The 23,947-nt window shown below is 36.0% G+C and overlaps 1 pseudogene across 1 annotated transcript; it reads right to left on the bottom strand.

Annotated features, from left to right (window-relative positions):
* Window positions 1-1,271: 1,271 nt before the first annotated feature.
* On the bottom strand, window positions 1,272-19,611 carry LOC114321839 (autophagy-related protein 18b-like; annotated as a pseudogene). The gene is made up of 8 exons (XR_014332437.1): window positions 19,341-19,611; window positions 19,163-19,236; window positions 16,934-17,007; window positions 16,701-16,810; window positions 14,601-14,692; window positions 4,582-4,694; window positions 1,958-2,077; window positions 1,272-1,560 (listed from the first exon to the last, which is right to left on the bottom strand). The product of XR_014332437.1 is annotated as an autophagy-related protein 18b-like (transcript).
* Between the last annotated feature and the right edge of the window lie 4,336 nt (window positions 19,612-23,947).

Here is a 23,947-nt window from a genome sequence, read left to right as displayed (position 1 = left end):
TTTGGCCAGAGAGTTCCTAGAACTTATGGACAAGCAATGCAAAGGCAAAAGGCACTAGTAGAGGCAAGACGACACATGCTCAGAATAACGATCAAGACTCATCACTTCACCGTGGCCTACGATGGATTTTGGGCGAATTCCAACGTTTAGGTCTTCAATTTCGCGGATTTTCAGTTTTTGGAAATATTTGATTCATCTTTAACTTGGTCTAGATGAATCCGATTGTGCCTAGGTTTTTTCCAATAGATTTCTTTTTCATTATAGTGAATTTCAGCCTAACTAAAATCTTTCCATTTTTGGTAATTTTATTTTATTTTATTTTATTTCAGCTTGATTAGCAAGTAATTAGCCTAGGATTTGGTTTTCCTTTTTGCTTTAGGTTTTCTCTACTATAAATTCACATGAACGCCTTAGGGCAAACCAGTTGATTTTGGAGAATTAATAATATTGTCAGAGAGAGTATCTCTTTTTATCAAATTCATTGTTGTTCATCCCATTACCCTTCCCTGCATAAGCAGGTAGTAAAATGAAAGTAACAAACCCAATACAAAGCCCATCCCCTTTTGCAGTGATACTGAGATTTGAGATCAAAAGAATCAACATACTTATGTATCCATATTATAATTAATTTTCAGCTATTTATTAGGTTACATGTTTTTCTTTCATTAATAATTAAGGTTAAAGTTGAGATTAAAGAGAGAGAAAATTATGGCAGGGCTAGAACGGTTATAAAAAAAAGACTACTTTTATTTCCATTGAGCTATCAAAAGGAACACTTGAGACACAACATGACAACAAGTTGATTATGTAGCATCACAGATTAGGTGTCCAAAATATCTCCCCCCAACCATCCTAGCATGCCAATGGTAAACTAATACTATCTTAATGGTCCACTAAAATGGTTACTTTTAGGTAAAAATTCAAAAAGAACTTCACCTTTTAACTCGTGCTGGAGAAGCATTATGGAGTACATGATGATGAGCTGATGCATCATTAACAGATTCTGGGATTATAGACCCGAGAAAACTACTTGGTCTTCTGCTTCTATAAATTTATAAATACACAGATCAGTTGACTTCACAAATCCTTCAAATGAACTACAGCTTCAACTTAAACATAAATAGAAGTATGTGCCCAATGCAATTCTTGAAGAACATAAAGAAAACAGCATTAAGAACAATGGAATAACAGAAACCAAAAAGGAAAAGATGTTAAAGTGTTAAATTAATGCATATGACAAATTATGATAATGGAAATTTTATGATTACACGTTATGACAAATTATGATAGATATGAGATCCTTACATAGTATGTCATAATGAATAAATATATACAAGTGTATACAAATGAAGTGTATATAAATATGATCACTAACTTGTGTGGCAAACAGAGAAGAGGTTCAAATGCAGTTCACCTTTGATTTAAAGTGAATCCTAGAGGGAAAGCATGAACAGAACCTGAAGAACTTGTGGCTACAAGAATATCTGGAAGTTGCATGGATGGCTCAAATGACAACGAAAATATAGTTGATGGGTATGTCCCCCTTCGGAAGTTATATGACTGCTAAAGATAAAATAGTTAGGTTCCTTAAGTATAATGCAATCAATTACAGATATGACCCAAAGTAAAGCTGATATGTTGCATTAAATCTGAGGTAAAAATGGTCATGCATTATTGACATTAGGCAACAGCATGACAGTACGGAAAAGGGTCGTCTATCCATTTATATGGGCCTCTCACAAAATCTAATTTAATCAATCATTAAATGCTACTAAACCATGTTAATTTTTATCCTAGTAACTATAAATTGAGCAGCTCATCAAACAGTCAGTTCACTATCCTTCTGGCTTCATCCACAGCAAGGTGTGGCACTATGTGAGCCTGAATGCACCAATTCATAATACAAGAGCTACTCCCCATGTTGGAAGTCCCATCAAAGGCATATGATATACTTCACCTTAGTCACATCTGAAACAAGGTGAACTCTGATTATGGTTCCCTGTTCAGATGCTGTTGCTATGTACATTCCATTTGAAGAAAGAACCATCGCAGCCAGCGGTGAGCGATGAGCATCTCTCTGTAATATATTAGATTTAGTTTAGAAATTAACTCATCAAAATAGAAATATACACATTCAAGAAAAAGCTTCAATGTCATTGAAGCATCAAAGTACTATACACAAACAAGAAAATAAAATCAGGCAATTAAGAATTCTGTTACATGCACTTGCGTATAAGTATTCGGTGCGAGTCCAAGTGTTACTTTCATAAATCTAATCTTAGGATATTGGGATATATATCCAAAAGTTAGATAAGGGTACAGGGAAGCATCATGAACATGATATATATATTGCATATTGCATATTAAATAATATTCTTAGATAAGATATTGTAAATTATGTAGAAATGTACTAAAAATTAAATAAGATTTAGAGAAAATATGGAATTTTTATCTCTCAATTATGTGAGAGGCTAGAAATGTTTCTTTACTTGAAAATGTGAGTTTCTTCTTTTTCAAACATCGTAAGAAATTAGAGGTTCCAAATGTCTAAATTGGATAAGGGTGCTGTACACATATATCACACCTTACCCTTATCATATCTAGTGGACATGGATATTGTGAAGAAAACAAAAGAGTCCCATGTAACATAAGATATATCCAATCCAATTTCATAATAAGAAAAGGAAAGAAAAATGTACTTTATATTCAGTGCATGATGCCCACCTCCTGCCCCACACCCCCAACCTTTTTATTTTTCACTTTTATAGATCCTGGTTCCTGATGTATGTAAATTGTTAACCATCGGAACTTAAGGAAAATAAGATTTTAACGTTCAAAATGGATCAAATAGTTGAAATTTCAACTAACTTAGTTAATGCCATGTGTTGCAAACTGATGCAAAATAAGTTAGTAGCCCCAAACATTTTATACACTGTTGCTGTGCTCATAAGATCTCATTGCATCTTGCCTTTATTTGAAAGCTGAAGAAGCAACACAGGATTGTAAGCAGTATGTTACATGCTCTCTAAGAATTCATAGTACCTTTGATGCAAAGCATGGGAGGTCCAAGAAAAAAGAAATTTAGTTTAAAGAAGAAGAAGAAATGAAAGAAAAAGAAGGGGTAAATTTTTAGAATTGGTCATGCTGCATTAATGTGCAGTTGAGAAACTTGTGAATAGTAAAGGAAAAGGACAGAATTTCTATGATTCTATCAGCACTTATTTAACAAGTAAAAATACCAACCACACCCCCCCCCCCCCCCCCCCCCCCAAAAAAAAAAAAAAGGAGTTAAAGAATAAAGGGTCATCAGGCCAGCCATCTTCTAACAAAAGGATACCACGTCCTCTATTAATGTTCAACTTCAATTTCTATAGACTTCACGAGAATGAAACATAGAAAATGTGTACATTTTTTTTTGTTTTTTTTTTTTTTTGAGCATCAACAAAAATCTTATTATTAAAAAAGAGAAGAGAAAGACGACAAGAAGTCCTCATACAAAGAAAGAGAAAGAGCAAAGCAAAAACACAAAACTCCTAGCCCTAGGGATGGCAAACAACAGCCCTAGAGATCAAAAATAAAGGGACTCCTTTAAAAGGAGGGGAAACAAATGCCCAAAAAGATGCCAAATATTCCGCCCTATCCCACAAAGCCTTTACACTTGTTTCCTTGCCATCAAAGATTCTAGCATTTCTCTCCAACCATATAGCCCAAAAAATAACAAAAAAAATATTGGTCCACATTGTTTTTGCTCTCTTGGTTTTCCTAAACCCTATAAACCGAATAAGAAGCATCTGAATGCAGTCCCACGGAGCAACCCACTGATCATCACATAAGCTGAAAAGACGCTGCCATAATACACAAGCCATGGGGAAATGAAGGAATAGATGATCCGCGACCTCCAAGTTTCTCTTGCACGTCACACACCATTGAGGGCAAAGAGAGTGATTAGGTCTTCTCCTTTGGAAAACATCATTAGTTGTGACACCCTTTTGTCCTATAGGATGTTGTAACATGGGAGAGTTGATGTAGGATGTTGTAACATTATTTATGGCATATCTGCACGTGGTTGTTTAATTTGTTCCATGGTTCTTGTCGTTCAAGCTGTTTTGGGTTTGATGATGTCTCACTGAAGGGCCCCATCCTCCATATTACACATACAAATCAATTACCGAACTTAATTGAAAAAGTTTAGATTCCCAAATTTCCAATAGTACAATTTTATTTATTTATTTATTTATTTATTTTGATTAAGGAGCATACAGAAATATTGAGCTTGATAGGTAAATCTTTCAGCCTAAGCCCATTGTTGTAACAGGTGGAAGGAGAACAAGACTGCTAGTTTCCAGGAAACACAATCACGAGTTTTGGACGTAAGCTTTTGTTAATTAAAATATTTGTTTCTAAAAACCAGAAGCACTAGAATTCAACATAAGTCACATTATGGCTAAGATACACTAAAAGCTTCTCAAAATAAGGTTTAAGCAGTTTAACTAAAAATAACATAAAAGAGGATGGCACCTCGATTTGAAATCATGCATTAAGCATTTTAACTAAAAAGCTTATAAGAAAATGTATAATAACCTCACAGTGAGAATGGCGTTCCATGACATTGTAGATTAATACAGATCCTTTTGTTGTACTCGCTGGAAGAGCCAAAAAGCACCCATCCAAACTTGGGGAAAATGCACAAAGTCCTGAGAGAGTACCAAATATGTTACAGCAGCAGAAATCAATTTTATAATCCAATTTATTCAGCACATGACGATCTTAAGGAAAATGCAGATTAAGAACCACAACATTATTGTGAATAAAAAAAAAATACAAACTACAACACACTAGCCTTCATTCTAGAAAAACTGTCAAGAATTCAACTGTATTTCAAAATTATGTTGGGCATCATTAAGTGATCCATAGTATTGTCCCTTCCTCTCTTGTTGAGACCTTTCCAAACAAGAGCAATTGGGCTCAACTCATCTTGCCACCTATGCCCCTCTCCATGTAGCATCTCCTACCATTTGTTAGGATCAGTCCACCCATGTGATAAAGGTGGGTCCCATATAATTATTAGATTGGTTTATACATGTATTTGGTGTGGAATAGTAGAGCTCAAACTCTACTAGAACACCTAATATGTGTAGGATTTGGTTACCTAATTATATGGAACGGGATTACTTAGATAATATGAGGAAGAACTCCGAAAAATATGAGGAAGAAGGAATATATTTCACTTATATTCAAAACTTCTTATTTTACAAGACCAAATGACACTCCTTATATAGGAGATATTACAAACATCATTATAACCCATTATATGCCACTTACATATTATATATTACCACTATCTACCACTAACATATTATATACATGCCACTATCTACCACCAACACCACTATCACATATTCTATACATGCCACTATCTACCACCAACACCACTATCACATATTCTATACATGCCACTATCTACCACCAACACCACTATCACATATTCTATACATGCCACTATCTATCACCAACACCACTATCATATTATTAACACAAATTTCCAGCACTCCCCCTCAAGCTGGTTTGAAGATATCTTCCATAGCCAGCTTGCTAGTCAGCTTATCAAATTGCTTCTTGTGTAGTCCCTTCGTTAGCACATCAGCTAATTGTTCACCTGTTGGAAGGTAGGTCATACAGATTATGCCAGCATTGATTTTCTCCTTGATGAAATGTTTATCCACTTCTATATGTTTTGTGCGATCATGTAGAACTGGATTATGAGCTATAGATATAGCTGCTTTGTTGTCACAATAGACCTTCATAGGTGTCGGGTGAGAAAGCTTTAATTCTTCAAGAATTCTTTTAATCCACATTACTTCACAGATTCCATGGGCAACAGCTCTGAACTCTGCTTCTGCACTACTTCTAGCTACCACATTCTGTTTTTTACTCCGCCATGTAACTAGGTTCCCACCTACAAAGGAGCAGTATCCGGATGTTGATCTCCTGTCTGTAACACTTCCTGCCCAGTCTGCATCTGTGTATACTTCAACTTGAAGATGTCCATGTTTCTTGAACAGTAAGCCTCTCCCTGGAGTTCCTTTCAAATATCTTAAGATCTTATAAACGGCCTCAAAGTGCTCTGCCCCTAGTGAGTGCATGAACTGACTTACCATGCTGACTGCAAAGGCAATATCAGGCCGCGTATGAGACAAATAAATCAATTTCCCTACAAGTCGCTGATATTGTTCCCTCTCTTTGACTTCTTCAGCCTTAGCAGCTTTTAACTTCAAGTTAGGCTCGATCGGAGTCTCCACCATCTTACAACCAAGCATACCTGTTTCTCCAAGGAGATCAAGAACATATTTTCTCTGATTAACGAATATACCGTCCTTGGATCTTGCAAATTCCATTCCAAGGAAATACTTGAGGGCTCCCAGATCCTTAATGTGAAATTCTTTTGCGAGTTTCTCTTTGAGGGCTGCTAACTCTGCTTCATCATTACCAGTTAAAATGATGTCATCAACATAAACAATCAAAATTGCAATTTTACTGTCTTTTGAATGTTTATAAAATATTGTGTGATCTGCTTGACTCTGCGAGAAGCCACAACTGATAACTGCCTTCCCAAAGCGTTCAAACCACGCTCTTGGTGATTGTTTGAGTCCGTATAATGACTTGTTCAATCTGCATACTCTGTCGCTTCCAAGTCTCTGCTCAAATCCCGGCGGTAGGCTCATGAACACCTCCTCTTCAAGATCACCATTGAGAAATGCATTTTTAATGTCAAGTTGATGTAGAGGCCAATCTGAATTTACTGCAAGAGATAACAGTACTCTGATGGAATTTATTTTAGCAACAGGAGCAAACGTCTCCTGATAGTCGATCCCATAAGTTTGAGTGAAGCCTTTAGCCACCAGTCTCGCCTTGTATCTCTCAACGCTTCCATCTGCGTTACATTTTATCGTAAACACCCATTTACACCCAACTGTTTTCTTGTCTTTGGGTAGATCAACTATCTCCCAAGTACCACTTCTCCTTAAAGCATTCATCTCCTCCATGACTGCTAATTTCCAATTCGGATCATCCAATGCTTCCTGTATATTCCTTGGAACAAACAAGTGTGAAATCCTAGATGTGAAAGCTCTATGGTTTTTAGACAGTCTTTGATAGGAGAGGTAATTTGCAATAGGATGTTTAATGCAATTTCGGACACCTTTCCTAATTGCTATAGGAACATCAAGGTCGGAAATAGAAGGAATAGGATTACCTAAAATTTCGATGCCAGAACTCGGGTGGACATTCGGGTCATTAGGTGGGACATTCGGGTCATTATTCCTCAGATGAAATCGCTTCCTAGTATAAACCTGAAGCTCAGGATTTAGATCATTTTGTAGTACTTCTCCCCCTAAACAAGAATCTTCTTGACTAGGCACTATAGAACTTGGTTCTCCTAAGTGATCATTATCAGACAGATGTGGTTTTGGTGTAGGATAAATGACATTGGGGAGCGGGATAGAAATATTCCAAAAACGGTCTTCTACTCCACTTGTCTCCCCCTGAAGAGAAGTGTTAGGGAAATAGGATTTTGTTTCCACAAATGACACATCCATACTCACATGAAATTTCTTAGTTTGAGGATCGAAACACTTATACCCCTTTTTGTTTGAGGAATAACCCAAAAAAACACATTTTATAGCACGGGGGTCAAGTTTTGAACGAAATTGACTGGGTACATGAACATAGGCAGTACATCCAAAAACTTTGGCGGGTAAATCAGAAAACAACCTCGTGTCAGGAAAAAAAGTTTTGAGACAATCAAAAGGTGTTTTGTATGTTAACACCTTTGTAGGCATCCTGTTTATCAAATAAGAGGCTGTTAAAATTGCTTCACCCCATAAATATTTAGGAACATGCATGTAAAACATTATAGCACGTGCTACTTCAAGTAGATGTTTATTTTTTCGTTCTGCAATGCCATTTTGTTGAGGGGTATCCCGACATGTAGATTGATGAAAAATTCCCTTTTTTTTCCAAAAACTCACCCAACTGCTCATTGAAATATTCTGTTCCATTATCAGAATGTAAAATACCAATTTTGGTTTGAAATTGGTTTTCAATCATATTGTAAAAATTTGTGAATAAATTTTTCACGTCAGATTTTTTATTCATCAAATAAATCCAACATAAGCGGGTATGGTCATCAATAAATGTAACAAACCATCTTTTACCAGAAAGAGTAGTGATTTTAGAAGGGCCCCAAACATCACTATGAATCAAATAAAAAGGTTTGGAGGCCTGGTAAGGTTTTGGCAAATAAGTAGAGCGATGAAATTTTGCAAAAATGCAACTTTCACAATGAAAAGAAGAGCAATCAATCCCTTTAAATAATTCTGGAAATAAATGTTTCAGATAAAGAAAACTAGGATGTCCTAGCCTATAGTGCCATAGCATTATTTTTTCTCGAACAGAGATTGAACTAGTACTATTAAAGCTCTAAGCTTTTTTATTACTAACAGGTACTTCATCAAAGTAGTAAAGACCTTCAAGCATCCTAGCACGCCCAATCATCATCCCCGAGTTCTGGTCCTGAAATTCACAATGGGATTCAAAAAATGTAACACGACAATTAGAATCCTTAGATAGTTTACTGACAGACAAAAGGTTACAGGCTAAGTTGGGGACGTGAAGAACAGCATTGAGATTAATTTTCTCAGTTAGTTTAATAAATCCTTTTCCTGCAATAGGTGAAAAACTACCATCGGCTATTCTGATTTTGTTGTGACCAGAACAAGGGAAATAAGTACTAAATAAATGGGAAAAACTAGTCATGTGATCGGAGGCACCGGAATCTATGATCCACGGAGAGAAGTTTAGGCAAGAGAAGGCTTTAGGATTTCTACCTGTTTGTGCCAACAAAACACTAGGAGTACCGGATGAGGAGTTGGATTTTATCAGCTTTAAGAGTTGATCAATCTGCTCTTTGTTGAAGGGACCTGAATCGGCTTCATTAGCGGTAGGAAAGCCACGATTCTTCTCTCCTTGTTTGCTGCTTTTCCAGTTGACAGGTTTGCCATGGATCTTCCAACACGTTTCGCGTGTATGGCGAGGCTTGTTGCAAAAATCACACCAGACTCGTGGCTTATCATCAAACCTGCGCTGGTAATTTGCAGCCTTGTTGGCCGCAGCATCGCTAATTAAAGCAGAAATTTCAATTGATTCACCAGTACCTTTTTTCTTAAGCATGACGCTCCTTCGGCTTTCTTCCCTTCTGACTTCGGCAAATACTTCGCCAATGGATGGGAGAGGAGGTCTGCCAATAATTCTTCCTCGCACTTCATCGAACTCAATGTTGAGGCCGGCAAGAAACTTGTAAATACGGCTGTCTTCCACAGTTTTCTTGTGGTGGTTGCAGTCGTCAACCGATTTCCATTCGTATGTGTTGAAGATGTCAAGATCCTGCCACAACCTTTTCAACGAATTGAAATATTTGGTGACGGAATCATCTCCTTGACGAATCTCTCCCAACTTCAAAGTTAATTCGAAAACTTGAGATTGATTTCCTAGGTCAGAATACATCTGACTAACATTATCCCACAACTCTTGTGCAGTAGTATAGCACATGTAATTAGAGCTTATATCCTCCTCCATGGAATTGACCAACCATGTCATAACCATGGAGTTTTCAGCGTCCCAACTGTCGAATAGCGGATCATTAACAGCAGGAGCCTTCTTGTCACCAGTGATGTAACCGATCTTTCCTTGCCCACGGATATACATCCGGACAGATTGTGACCAGCGGAGAAAATTATCACCATTTAGGCGGATGGTGGTGATTTGGACAGAGTGAGAGTTGGACGTTTTCACCGGAATGGCAGCGGCAGGGGTTGAAGTGGTTTCGGACGTGACTTCCGACATGGCTATGACGGTTTTAGGGCTGCTGTGTTTTTTGTTGCTCTGATACCAACTTAGATAATATGAGGAAGAAGAACTCCGAAAAATATGAGGAAGAAGGAATATATTTCACTTATATTCAAAACTTCTTATTTTACAAGACCAAATGACACTCCTTATATAGGAGATATTACAAACATCATTATAACCCATTATATGCCACTTACATATTATATATTACCACTATCTACCACTAACATATTATATACATGCCACTATCTACCACCAACACCACTATCACATATTCTATACATGCCACTATCTACCACCAACACCACTATCACATATTCTATACATGCCACTATCTACCACCAACACCACTATCACATATTCTATACATGCCACTATCTATCACCAACACCACTATCATATTATTAACACAAATTTCCAGCAGGATTCTTATGCGTAGACTATTATAAATAATCATGTGGACTATAGAGTTTTCTTGAGAGAGATTGAGAGATTGAAGTGAGGGAAAAAATAGATATGTAAGGGGTGAGAGAAAAAATACCATGAGAGCAACTGGTGAGCAGTGGCTCAACTACCCTTGAGCATGGGGTTCGGGTAGTGGTGTGGGTTTTGAGTGTTTTGTCCATCTCATATGTATTCTCTATTTTATTTATAGTGGAAGCTCTCTCTCCCGTGTCGAACCACATAAATCTGTGTGATTATTTTTCTCTTTAGTGTGTGCATGGTGTGCTTCCATTTTCATTGGGGGATATGGAATAAATCCCAACAAGTGGTATCAAAGCTAAAGGTTACCGATCCTAGTGGCAGTTGGCAAAGGGTGCGGTTACTGCACACGGAGGACTCGCATAAAAGAGAAAGAAATCCCAGTGGTACAAAGAAAAAAAAAAAAAAAAGGTTCAAATTTGGTGAAGGCTTCCCCAAGAAGAAACATGGTAGAAAAATTCACGACAGAGGTGAATCTCAAGGTTTTCAGGGGTTGTGGTTTGATCAGTACATTAAGAATTTTTAGATTCTAAACGGTTAAAGGGATTGAACAAATTCAAGGGCGATCAAAGGTGATTGCATGTGATCTAGGCGATCTAGGAGCAATTTGGATCAATCAATGATGTAGAAGACCAATGTAGTTGGTTGGCAACTTGTACAGGTTCATGGAACATGTTTTGACAAGAGGGAAGCTAAGCATCAGACGAGTAGTATGAGTTATGGGTGAACAGTGGTGAGCAACCGTTGCAAGGATATTTGGTGGCCACCAACAGGAAGACAACGGGTTGTAGATTGTTCACAAAAAAAGGAAGCTTCAGGCATAGAACTTGAGAAGGTTTCGCGACAAAAAAAGTGTACACCGAAGGAAGTTGAGTCTCTTTTCTATGAAGGTTTTGGTTTGTGACAATGGAGACACCTCAGGGAAGTGCGGCAAATCTCATTGGCTTAAGCATGAGGACAAAGAATGCCACGAAGGACACGTTTGAGCACTATGGTGAAAGGTGCAAATAACGTGGCACTTGATTCAAGGGGGAGAAACAATTTCTAGGTGAAGGTGGAGTGTATCACGCAAACCAGGACATCCAAGTTGGCGGATGCACATAACATTTACCCGACATGAGTGGACGGGGTGATTGTTAGGATTAGTCCACCCATGTGATAAAAGTGGGTCTCATATAATTATTAGCTTAGTTTATACGTGTATTTGGTGTAAGATAGTAGAGCTCGAAATGTACTAGAAAACCTAATATGTGTAGGATTTAGTTATCTAATTATATGGAATTAGGATTCTTATGAGTAAACTATTATAAATAGTCATGTGGCCTATAGGGTTTTCTTGAGAGAGATTGAGAGATTGAGGTGAGGGAAAAAATAGAGATGTAAAGGGCAAGAGAAAAAATACCGTGAGGGCACCTGGTGAGCAAGGCCTCAACTACCCTCGAGCATGGGGTTCGGATAATGGTGTGGGATTTGAGTGTTTTGGCCATCTCAAATGTATTCTCTATTTTATTCATAGTGGAAGCACTCTCCCGTGGATGTAGACAATTTGGGTCAAATCACGTAAATCTCTGTGTGATTATTTTTCTCTTTGGTGTGTGCATGGTGTGCTTCCGTTTGCATTGGAGGATATGGAATAAATCCCAACACCATTAACCCTGTCAACCTTAGCCACCTGAGCCATAAATACATAATATCTTTCTCCCTTGTCTTTGATTCATTCCCTCCACGCTTTCAAAAGCCACTCCATTGGTGTTATCTCTATAGAAATGTGAAAATTGTTTCAGAACTTTGAGAAACTTGAACTTGGCAAGTTTGGAAATAAATGTTGGAAACATGGAATTTGTGGTTTCAGAAATGAATTGGTTTGAGAACCATGGATGGAGAATTTTGGAAACAGTAATGGATTCGGGAATGAAAGTGGATTTCTAGATAACAATGAATTCAAGATAGTATATAGAGATGATGAGATTGTTAAGCTAGGCTGAGATGATGAGATTGTTCACCTTAATTAATTGGAGTTGTTTTGTGAACTGGAACAAATGGTATTTTGTATGAACTTTGTGAAACAAAAAGGTTTGTTTTGAAATGAACTTTGATTTCAAGTTTTGTAATGTAACAGTATAATGTATAGTATCATGATCATATACATTTTTAAGCATTATCTACAAGACTTTTGTTCATCTCTCGTTGTTTAACCTTTTCAGGTGTTGATGATGGACCACGTCGGCCATGAGTTGGTATGGAATTTGGATGTGAGCACTGGTTCCATTTGTTGATTGGCCTAGGGCCTTATTTGTTGGTCATGTACCTTCTGTGTAAATGTTGGACCTTATTTATTGTTGTAGCCCGTAGGGCATTTGATTTCATTTGTTAGCTATACTCTTTTGTAACATGTTGTATATCATGAGATGTATATCATTGGGAACAGAGTGCATGGTTGGATTTACTCCTTAATCTTGATTATTTCCTTATTTTACTTCATTATCCATTTATTTCACCTATTGTCATGATTTCTTTTATTTCTTATTATGGGTTTGGATCTTGTGAATCTGGAGCGTGGCAGGCTTACTCTTGCAAGAGCTAAATAAAGCCTCACAAAGACAATCACAATTTTTTAAAGCTTAACTTTATTAAATAGAAGAATTAACAATACTAAAGTTCTCTAATTCCAATAGGACTATGACTCATTTAAGAAACAAAGAAAATTTAGCCACAGAGAATATTCTAAACCTAACAATACTATATATGAGACCCAAAAAAAATTACTCAGTAAGATCCATGGGTGGTCCTTACAGCCTATATATCCAACAAAATTGAATGTTACCTAACTATCTTTGCCTACTAAAGCCTAGTAAAATATGTACAAAATGTTTACAAGAGCATACTAAGTTATAAGAGAAATAAACATAAAGACTCAAGACTAATCCAAAGGTTCCAATGTGATGCCCTAACCTAGCATGCTTCGCATGATGGTAAAAAATAATGAAAAAAATTCAAATTATACAAAATACATATACATATATATATATATATATATATTCCTTTTCATAAAACAGATATTCTTATGAATAAATCATCTATTTCAAGTTTCTAACTTATTAATCTTAAAATTCAAATAATTAGATTGGAGTTATGTTGCTTGGATATGGAGTTTACAACAAATTTGACAATATTTATCTCAACACCTCTTAAGAAATGGTCCCAGTATTTAAAACTAATTTTATATTTTTTTTTTCATTTGGAGTCATACTTTTATTGTATTATACAAATGCCACATCTCAATGTTTAAGGCTCAACAGAAACATGTCCAAGTGCATTGAAGAAGGGAAAACGATTGAGACCCCACAATTTTACCCACAATGACATGGCAAGTTATGTGTCAACTTTTAAATTCTCACAAACTCAACCATGTAAGGCCCAACACCATTGCCATGTCATAGTGGGTGAAATGTGGGATTTAAATTGTGGGTCTCTAGCATTTCTCTTGAAGAAGTATCAAATGTCCGTCCAAAACTAAATAGAGAGAATGAGAATAAATCTTTGACTTTTTTGTATGACTCTTTGGCTTCTTGGCTTTTTGCCTTTTTTGCCTTTTTAGTGGCTTTTTGGCTAAGAAAGCCAATTGCTAAATGCTTGCTTAGGTCTCATTTGGTTGGGAGAATAAAATCATTTCACTTTGAATTATTTAATTCCAAGTCTATCAATTTACAAATGAGCCAATTCAAATATTTTGTAGTCACCAAACAGAGTATATTTTAAATCTCTCAATTTTAAATTTCTGATATTTTAAAAGAAATGACCAAATTCATAATTTCACTAAAGAAAAGTTAATTTATTTAGTTTATTTTACAACCAAATACATCTAGTTATAAAATTCACAAATGAGCTAATCCTAAAATTACATGATTCATATTTTTGAAACAATCAAATGGGTCATAAATTAAATTAAGTACTACATCTACAAAATATAAGTCATATCCAAAAGTATTCTCTCCAATGTTGATGCAATATAGATATAGTTGTTTTTAAAAAGTATCCATAAATACTTAGGTGCTTATTGTAATTAGACAATGGACATTATTGCTTTAGGAAACAAGAAAACTCTATCACTGGTGCCCCCTTGAGAAAATTGACAATATATATATAAACATGTTGATTGCACAAATTGTGAATTCAGTCATAAATTGCAGAGAAAGGGATTCCAACCTCACCTTTAAAATTTGGCACTGTATCTATTGTGTCCAAGATATCAAGACTGTTTATGTCATATATGTATGTCTTTTCTTGCAAAATAACAACCAATCTGCACATAAAAATGCACTATTTCAACAAGAATTGAAAAAAGAAATGAAGTTATTGAATGAGAGAACAGTAACCAGATTCCTACAGTTAGGAAACCTGTTTAGATGTCAAGATCGGAGATATTGTTCCCAATTTTAAGATTTACCAATTATTCTTCCATTCCCCACCCCCACCCCCCATGCTCATCACTTGTTAGTTTCAATAAAATAGTGACAATAAACCAAACCATTGAATCTTTTTACTGCTTTAGTATGATCAAATAGAAAAATACGAGAGCGATAAAGAGAATTTTCTCTCAAAAAAGAAAAACTTGAATTTGTAAGGCCAGCCATCAAACATATTGAAATTAGACACTTAAACTTCGGCTTGTATTAAACACCCAAAGGAAGTTTTTTTTTTTTTTTTTCCCAACTAAGCACACTTCAAAACATCCTAATTTCATTTGATTATTCATCATTACAAACATTTCTTTCCTATCACCTCTGATCCCCCACAGGAAATTATAGTTCTTTACAAGGCTCAGAATCGCAAAGACAATTATCTCACTACATGCCCATGTTCCACACACCTGTAAGGTTACAACTGTAGTCAGCTTGGGTAATTCATGAAATTGCTACATGCTTATGAGCATTGATGAAACTCAATCCAGGGCTAGGTACAACCTCCCACAAAATTTACCACTTGAGCAAAGGAATCCAGTATCTTGGCAACTCAAAATAAACTAATCTTGAATATCTGGTTCAGATAATATAATTATAATTAAACCTCCAAGAAACAAAAATGGACCGTAAATAACATTGAGGGCCATATAAATTTGAAGTGCATTATAATCTCAAACTAGTTTAAATGCAAGGAAAGGAACCCAAAACTGAGGAGAAAACCCATGATGGATTGGTGCTGCATGTGTACAACAGCAGGGGAAAGAGTGATTCATCTTCTTTTGCATTATCTAGCAGCTACAGAGGTATGTGGATTGACCTTTGCATGATATGGCATTTAGTGGGTGATGCCTTGTTTTGTGAGAGATTTATTTGGATGTTGGAGTAGGCCCAACAGAGAGGGGGCTAGGAGCTTGTTCCATTGGTACCTAAGGAGAAAAGGCACTAGGAGAACTTTTACGGGGTGAAACATTCCTGGCCAAAAAGGAATGTTCGTTGTTTCCACTAATTCCAGCCTGTGGATAGTGGTTGGCAGACAATGTTGGGGGAGGCTGGAAAGTAAATCCCAGCATTAGAAAGTGGTGCTGTCAACAAGCTAGTGCTGGAGCCTTCAAAGATGAAACTCTTTTTTGTTAAGTCACTTCATATTAAATGGTTCCACATGATTTGAAAATTGACTTACCAATCACTGATCTGTAAGTCATTTCATGAAAAAGTTTTCAGGAAATAGCTTACCTTACCAATAAAATGGTTTACTTAAACTTGTGCACAGCCAAATACCAAAATTTAGGAAAATATTTTCAGGAAAAATATTCCACTGCAAAATGAACTGGGCCTTACTGTGACCAAATCTCTAAGAAGCTTTTAATAATTAGAATATTGTACTACAGAAAATCTTAAAGGTTATATTACAATTCGCCATTTTTGTCCCAAGTATCGTCCAAAAGGCGGGTTTCTACCTTCCCAAATGAACTAATTCTTAAAATTCCTTCGAAAGTTTCCACATAGGTTTCTCATTCAAATTTCAATATTATATTCAAACTATTGAAGAAGACCATCTTAACATAACCCAAAATAAAGGGGAAAAGAAAAAGATAAAAGGACCACACCTAAAAGATGGATGCATGCAAGGAAAGAAGGACAACTTGGTCACTCAATGGTTTGATCATTCAAGAAACAAACCAGGTTCCTCAGATATTCATCAAATTTACATGTCTGAAAATTATCATCAATGCCTTAACAATACTGCTAATACTTCACTTCAAGTCGCGTTTAATGTTAAAAGCACAATTATCAAATTAAATGCTTCCAACTATCCATAAAAGAGCAAGTCCAATGCAGATGTTTTACCTTTTCCTATTAACACGAACAGCAAGGATTGAAGTTAAGAAATTTAGGTCTCAAAGAGCATTTCCAGTTGTAACATTGAATAAACATAGACGTCGTGGGGATAGAGATGCCTGTTAGATTCAAGAAAAAATGGTAATTAATTAATGAAATTTCAAAATTCGATAAAAAATTGTATGTTTACTAGAAGTGCTAAACCATCTGAAAGTGCACAAATCAATGGACAGCATAAGAACCTGTTCACCAGCTCCAACAATGGCAAGAAGACTTGAGGCATAAAGCATTTCCACAATGACAAATGCTCCAATAGCTGACAAAAGAAAATAGATTTGATTAGGATGATCATAAAAAAACATGAAATCATGTTAGCTTTACTGTATCTCAAATGCACTACATGCATTCAATTTGAAAAATACTATGCATAGCAATCAACATGAGAGGGAAGACGAGTAGGGAGGGAGTGTGGGGAGTGCTGTAGTGGAGAGACTAGGCTAGCTAACTTATTTAGATAATCAAATGAGTACCAAACACAAATCAACTGACACGTATTAGTGAGTGAGAGAATGACATTAGTGAAAAATCAACTGCAATTATGAAGTTGAATATCAACCCAAATAAACTCATCAAACTCATCTCAACTCTCAACCAATTTTGATTGGATATGGGAATTCTGTTCAAACTTTTAGGCCTTTAATATTATTAATATAGGAAAGAATCAGAATAAGCAAGAATAGAAAATTTTAATGCAGTACATCAGTTCGCGGGTTTCCTTCTTTTTGTATAATTTCTTTTGAAACTTTTAACTCAAAAAACAAATCTAAACTATCAATGTCCAAAAAATAAATTCATGTTTCAGAAAACATTTGTGATCAGGAAAATGTTTTTGCAAACCATTATCGTCAAGTAATTTTAATTTTACAAAATAATTTTAAAAAGGCAAAAATGTCTTCAGATATTTAAAATTGTTCAAACCTATTTTGAATTGAAGAAATAGTTTTACTGATGATATATATGAAATAATCAATTTTAAAATATTTTTAAGCAGATTGTGTAGTCTTATCATAAGCATTCCCGTCAATATATTTCTTTCTACGAATTATACATTTTTCATGAAATACAACTTCTATTTCTATTTTATCTCCAATCTCTTCAGGTGAAATCATAGCAGTTGTTAATCCATTTTCTCTAATTAAAAAATAAAATAAACTTTCATTATCAATAGCAATATGAATGACTTTCAATTTACTAAGTGGCGAGCTTTGTTTCTTCAATTGCATTGCAGTTGTGACTATTTTTGGTATGATCTAAGTTACTAAGTAACGTAGACACAAACACACAACGCAACATGTGACACTATACGAACATGTTGACGTGTCGATTTTCAAAATATCCAGGACACGACACACTTAGTCCACATTAAAAATTTATATTTTTACAAATTAATAATGTCATATATTTGAATAATTTATTCAAAGATAATGAAAAATATGTAACATAATACATTAAAATCTATATATTTATAACTTAAACATCAAGATATCATTCACATAGAAATCATATTTTAAATAATGCAAAAAAATAATAGAACATTGTAATACACATGATGTATTCATCTTATAAATGTTTCAAAATATATTTAGAATTCACTAGTTATGTTATGAATAATGCAGAATATTGTTATCATGAAGGAATTCATCATATAGGGTGTGTTCAGAGACGGTTCAAGAAGTGTTGCCTAAGTCTACAAAGTGTCGGTGAAATGTCCGATATTATGAATTTGATTTTTTAATTAAGACACATTAAAGAAGTGTCTAATATGCTTTTAGGACTGTCCAAAGAGTCCACAAAAGAGTCCGTGCTTCTTAAGGTAAGATGTATAGATTAGAAAGTATGGGGCATACTCCAATTGGAACCTTAGGCAATGGCATTATGCATGAGCTAGTCCAACAAGCAACCCTTAGAGCTTGCTTGATTGGGCAGATTATAACACATGATTGGGATTATTAACCCATGGGACTCACATTCTATTGTTTAGCTGAAAATTTTATTATTCAAATTAGATTCCAATGGCCCATTCTATCTAACAAAATTGACCCATTATTTATCCTACGACTAATAATGCAAAACATACATATAATTGGGATTATATATTTCCATCTCTATTACAAAAAAAAAATGTAGACAAGAGGGAATTATATATCTCACTACTCCTCCGGATAACCAATCATTGTTAGTCCTCTCACTATTAATCCCGCTAATCAAACAGGCCCTTAATTGACACTCAAGCGCCAAACGGAAGTATTATCACTCAAACAAGTTTAAAACAATTTTTACAGACTCAATTCATGGGCAAAGCAACTAAATTAAACAACAAAAGCAGCAACAGCGTCAACAACTATCACTATATCAATTAACGAATAAATAATTGAAATAAAAAAATTTAAAAACTTGTATGATGTACTTGCCTCGTTCATAACACAGCCTCCCAGTATTGGCATCAAATATTTTGAATCCATCCCTCGTCGCAATTGCAAAGCAACTGAGAAAATTCGGAATAAAATCAATTCCTAAATCAAACTAAATTTCAAATTCACACAACTAAAAATCAAACCCTAATTCGGAAAATCAACGTATATAAATTACCTGTTATCCTGATTGAAGGAGGCACAGAGGATTGGATAGGAAGAGGAGGATGACTGATTCGCCATTTTTGGAGATTTTGTTGCTAATTTTTTCTCATCGGTTTGTTATTTTTTTGTTTTTTGAATCATCATCAACAACTCTGTGAAAGAGAGAACATAAAAGACAAGCGACTATGCTTACCTGGTTTCCTTTCCTTACACTTACGAAGTAGTCTTCTTGTCTCCTTTAGTCCCTACATTTTTATATGTATTTGAACGTCGCCTCAAATCTTAAAGGTAAGGGTGGTTCGGCATTAGCTAATGGAAAATGGTTAAGGACATAATTTTTGTGGTCACAATGGCTTAAAATTATTAAAATAATGTCGTTTTGAGTATAAAATATGTCAAAACGATGTCGTTTTGACAATTTTGAGTCATTGTGGCCACAAAAATTGTGGCCCTCTAACATTATTGTTAGCTAATATAATATAGTTAATTTTTTTAATTTGAGGATTTTTTAGTTTTTTTTAATTTTTATTTTAGAATTTTTTTAATGTTTATGAAAGAAAAGATGTAATGATTATAAATAAAAATTAATATTTTATCTTATTAACTTATATAACTTATTATGTCTTTTTATATTTTTTTTAGTCTCAAAGTATTAGCCAAACAAACACTTAGGAAAAACTCCTGTATTTTTTTTATTCGAAGGCAAAACTCCTTTATTGAACCTTTTGTTTGGTGAAAAGTACCGTTTAATTTATTATAAATTTATTAAGGATGAAGTGTATAATTGAGAAATGACAAATTAAATTTTTTTTTCTTGAATAATATTACCCATGTATATATATATTTCAAAGAGTTCTTTTGACAATGAATACTCTTATTTTATTTTATATAAGTTTAAAAACATTGTGCATGTGTATTTTTGATTGGTTCATCTAGTTTATACTTTACTTTTTGAAATAGTAAAATATTAATATGTTAATGTCAAACAAAGTAACATATTACTATTTACCTTAATTTCGACGGTATTTTTTTTTTATTTTTTAAGAATTTCATAGTTAATATAGATCTTGTTTGATAGATCTTGACAAGAAATTTCTAAAAATACTAATTTTATTAAAAACCGACATCTAAATCGAAAGTTATATTATTTTAAAGTTTAAAATATTAAATTACTCACTAAATATGTTTTGGTAATAGTAGTATATGTTGGATTTTTTAAGGAAATTTTTTTATATTTATCATTAATGCATTAAAGATTTATTATGAGTAGACTTTGACCAAATCTCTCAATTTTAAAAATATTTTAGTTTAATGTATGAACCATAAACTTTTAATTTTTTAATTTAAATTCCCTCCATTTCATTAAAAAAATCAATGTTACCATTTGTTATTGGATGTAGAAAACACTATTATGTTAGATCATGTATTTCCTAATTGACCCTATTTTAGGTTTAAAGTGAAAATATACTAATCTACTACTATTTTAAAAGTCTGAAAAAATCTAAGGTGCCATATGGTAACATTTACGTTTTCAGTTTTCTGTTTATATTTACAAAAATTTTAAAAACTCAAATAAAAACTTGTTTGGTAAATTTCTGATTTATAAATCAGTGGTCTCAATTTATAAATTTGACCAAAACATGTAAACTCAAAAAATGTGTTTCCGTTTTGAGTTTTGAGTTTTTTTTTTTTATACCACCCAACACTAGCCACCACCTGCCACCATTTTCCACCACCATCTTCCGCCACCACCATCCACCCCCACCACCACCTGCCACCACCACTCACTACCCATCTGCCACCACCACCCACCACCCGCCACTACCATCCACCTTCCACCTACTAGCCACCACACACCTGCCACCCACTCGCCACCACCACCCACCCCTCGCCGCCACTACCACCCACCTGCCATCCACCCGCCACCACCCACCACCCGCCACTACCGTCCACCGCTCGCCACCATCACTCACCACCATCCACCACCAGCCACCCACCACCACCAGCCACTTGCCACCCACTCGCCACCACCACCACCACCCACCACCCACCCGTCACCCACCTGCCACCACCCACCACTACCACCACTGCCACCACCTACCACTACCACCACCCGCCACCCACTACACACCACCTACCACCACCACCACCACCACCCACTCGCTACCACCCGCCACCGTCACCCACCCACCACCACCGCCACCTGCCACCACCTATCTGCCATCACCACCTGCCACCGTCACCCACCCACCCACCATCACCAGCCGCCACATACCTGCCACCACCACCACCCATCCGCTACCACCTACCACCCACCACCATCACCCACTCACCCGCCACCACCACCACCACCATCACCCAATCGCTGCCACCTACCACCCCTCACCGTCACCGTCACCCACCCACTTGCCACCACCACCCGCCACCGTCACCTACCCACCCACCACTACCACCCACCCCCCACCACCCACCGTCACCACTTTCCACCACCATCTTCCGCCGCCACTTGCCGCCACTTGCCATTTCTCACTCTTTTTTTATATTTTTAATATTTTTTAAACATTTTGTCAATTACCAAACGCGTTTGTAGTTTATTTTAAAAAAAAAAATAAACAAAAACCAATTTATTAATTTTTTGTAAATATAAACTGAAAACGTAAACGTTAGTGTTTTTTGCTTTTCATGTATCTTGAAAATACTCTCTCGAAAGTTTTCGATTTAAATCCAATCATTGCATCATGTACAAAAGTCCTTTTGCTTTTCTTAACACTAACATTAACATTTATTTATTTATTTAACACTAAAAAAGGATCAATTTCCTATTCCTCTCTTCCAAAAGTCCTATAACAAATTTGTCTCCCTATTTTTGAATTGATGATTGAATTATAAATTTTTTCTTATTCCCTCCATCTACTTCCATACTATTGTACATATTATTTATAATTGTCTATAATAGATTAGACCGCTATGAATATCGTGTGAATATGTTGAATTGAATCTTAGAGTTGTTTTCATTTTTTCGAATCTACACAAAAATACTGTGGATATTTTAGGTTAAATCGTAGAGTTGTATACAGCTATTTGAATCTACATAGAGAGAGACTGTAACAAGTCTGCGTAGGGACCCCGCTACAGTTCGGACTCGATTTGTTTCGCGGTTCTTAATCTTGAACCAAAGAGTCCAAATCTGGCAAATCGTTTTGAGAAACAGATTTTGAAAAAGTAGTGCCAAACATGGACTGCTTTGCCAGATACAGAGTCGCCACCTAAATATTTTTTAAAACGGGGAAATTTAGGAAACCCTGACTCGGTGCCGAAGGCCACATGTCCGTCATCACCGGAGTTGTCTCGGCTCGGGAGCTTGGGTACGATCGGGGAAGGTCAGCTATGAGCACCCCCTTTCGCCCGGTCCGAAGACCGGCCTCTACTAACCATGATATCCGATTTTGAAGACGTTATGTGTTCTTATTCCATTTATTAGCCTAGAATTACTATGTTATGCGCACAGCAAACAAGTATAGACTAGATTGCCTAATTTGGAAATAAGCATTGCATATCCGTTCGATTTTGAAAAGTGCTTTGGGATTTGCTACTCGCAAGTAGGCTAAAATACGGATTTCAACGAGTTTTTCCAACTCAAACAATCTACCCTTCACCCACAGGCATTCAAACAGTTTATCACATAAGCATCTAGCCACATGGTAAACATACTGTCACGGTAGCATTCACACGCATGCGACGTGCTAAAGCATTAAAATACTCACATAGTACTCCGTGCCAAAACAAAGAACTTGTTAGCAAACATGCATGATCCAAGTCCATGTTAAGTGCCTAATGCATCGCATACAGAATATTGCTAGAATAGGCTCGACTATCCTAAACATGGCATGTGAAAATGCGCAACTATCACATATTCAGTTTTTGAATTTGAAGTACAAATGCAGTTAGCGTGACGTACCGAGCCTAATGCATGCAATACAAATGCATGTATGCACGCATGCATAGCATAAGGAGTGCTAACTTTAAAATGCCCTAATCTACCATCATAAGTAGGTAAATAAAAGGGAAGAAAGAAGTGGGGATTGGAAGACATACACACCACCCACACACACTTATTACAGATTTGCCCTCGCTCGGAGGGACCAAATAAATATTACAAATCAATTAACTACGCAAGCTAATTAATATTACAAATTGCCTAATTAATTAACAAATTAACTTAAGCTAAGAAAACAGTAAATCGCCTCGGGAAACGTGCCACCATGCGTGGGCTGCCTCTGTTTTCCTTCCTTCACTCCTCTGGAGGTTATCAAAACCTCAGGACTGCTCCCTTGGACAGAGGGGATCACCACCGGCTAGATGGAATTGTCACCGGCAGTGTGTTATGGTCATCGGCACAAAATGAATCTGTCGGCAGAAAATGGATTGCCGGTCGGCACCTAACACTGCCGGTCGGCAGAGTGTTCCTGCAGAACCTGCAACTCACAGCAACAGAGGGCAAGACAAAGCATGGCAGCACATTTCAAGGCATATATGCACCAACCATGTCCCTTATCATGGTAATGACTCAAAGGGACATGTGTCTCGATTCCCGGACCACCAATCACGCATTTCCATGCA

The sequence above is a fragment of the Camellia sinensis genome, chromosome 6 (genome assembly GCF_055761805.1).
Source record: "Camellia sinensis isolate YWXY chromosome 6, ASM5576180v1, whole genome shotgun sequence".
Taxonomy (NCBI): domain Eukaryota; kingdom Viridiplantae; phylum Streptophyta; class Magnoliopsida; order Ericales; family Theaceae; genus Camellia; species Camellia sinensis.
Note: the sequence above shows the minus strand (reverse complement) of the source record. Positions and strands in the feature narration are given on the sequence as shown.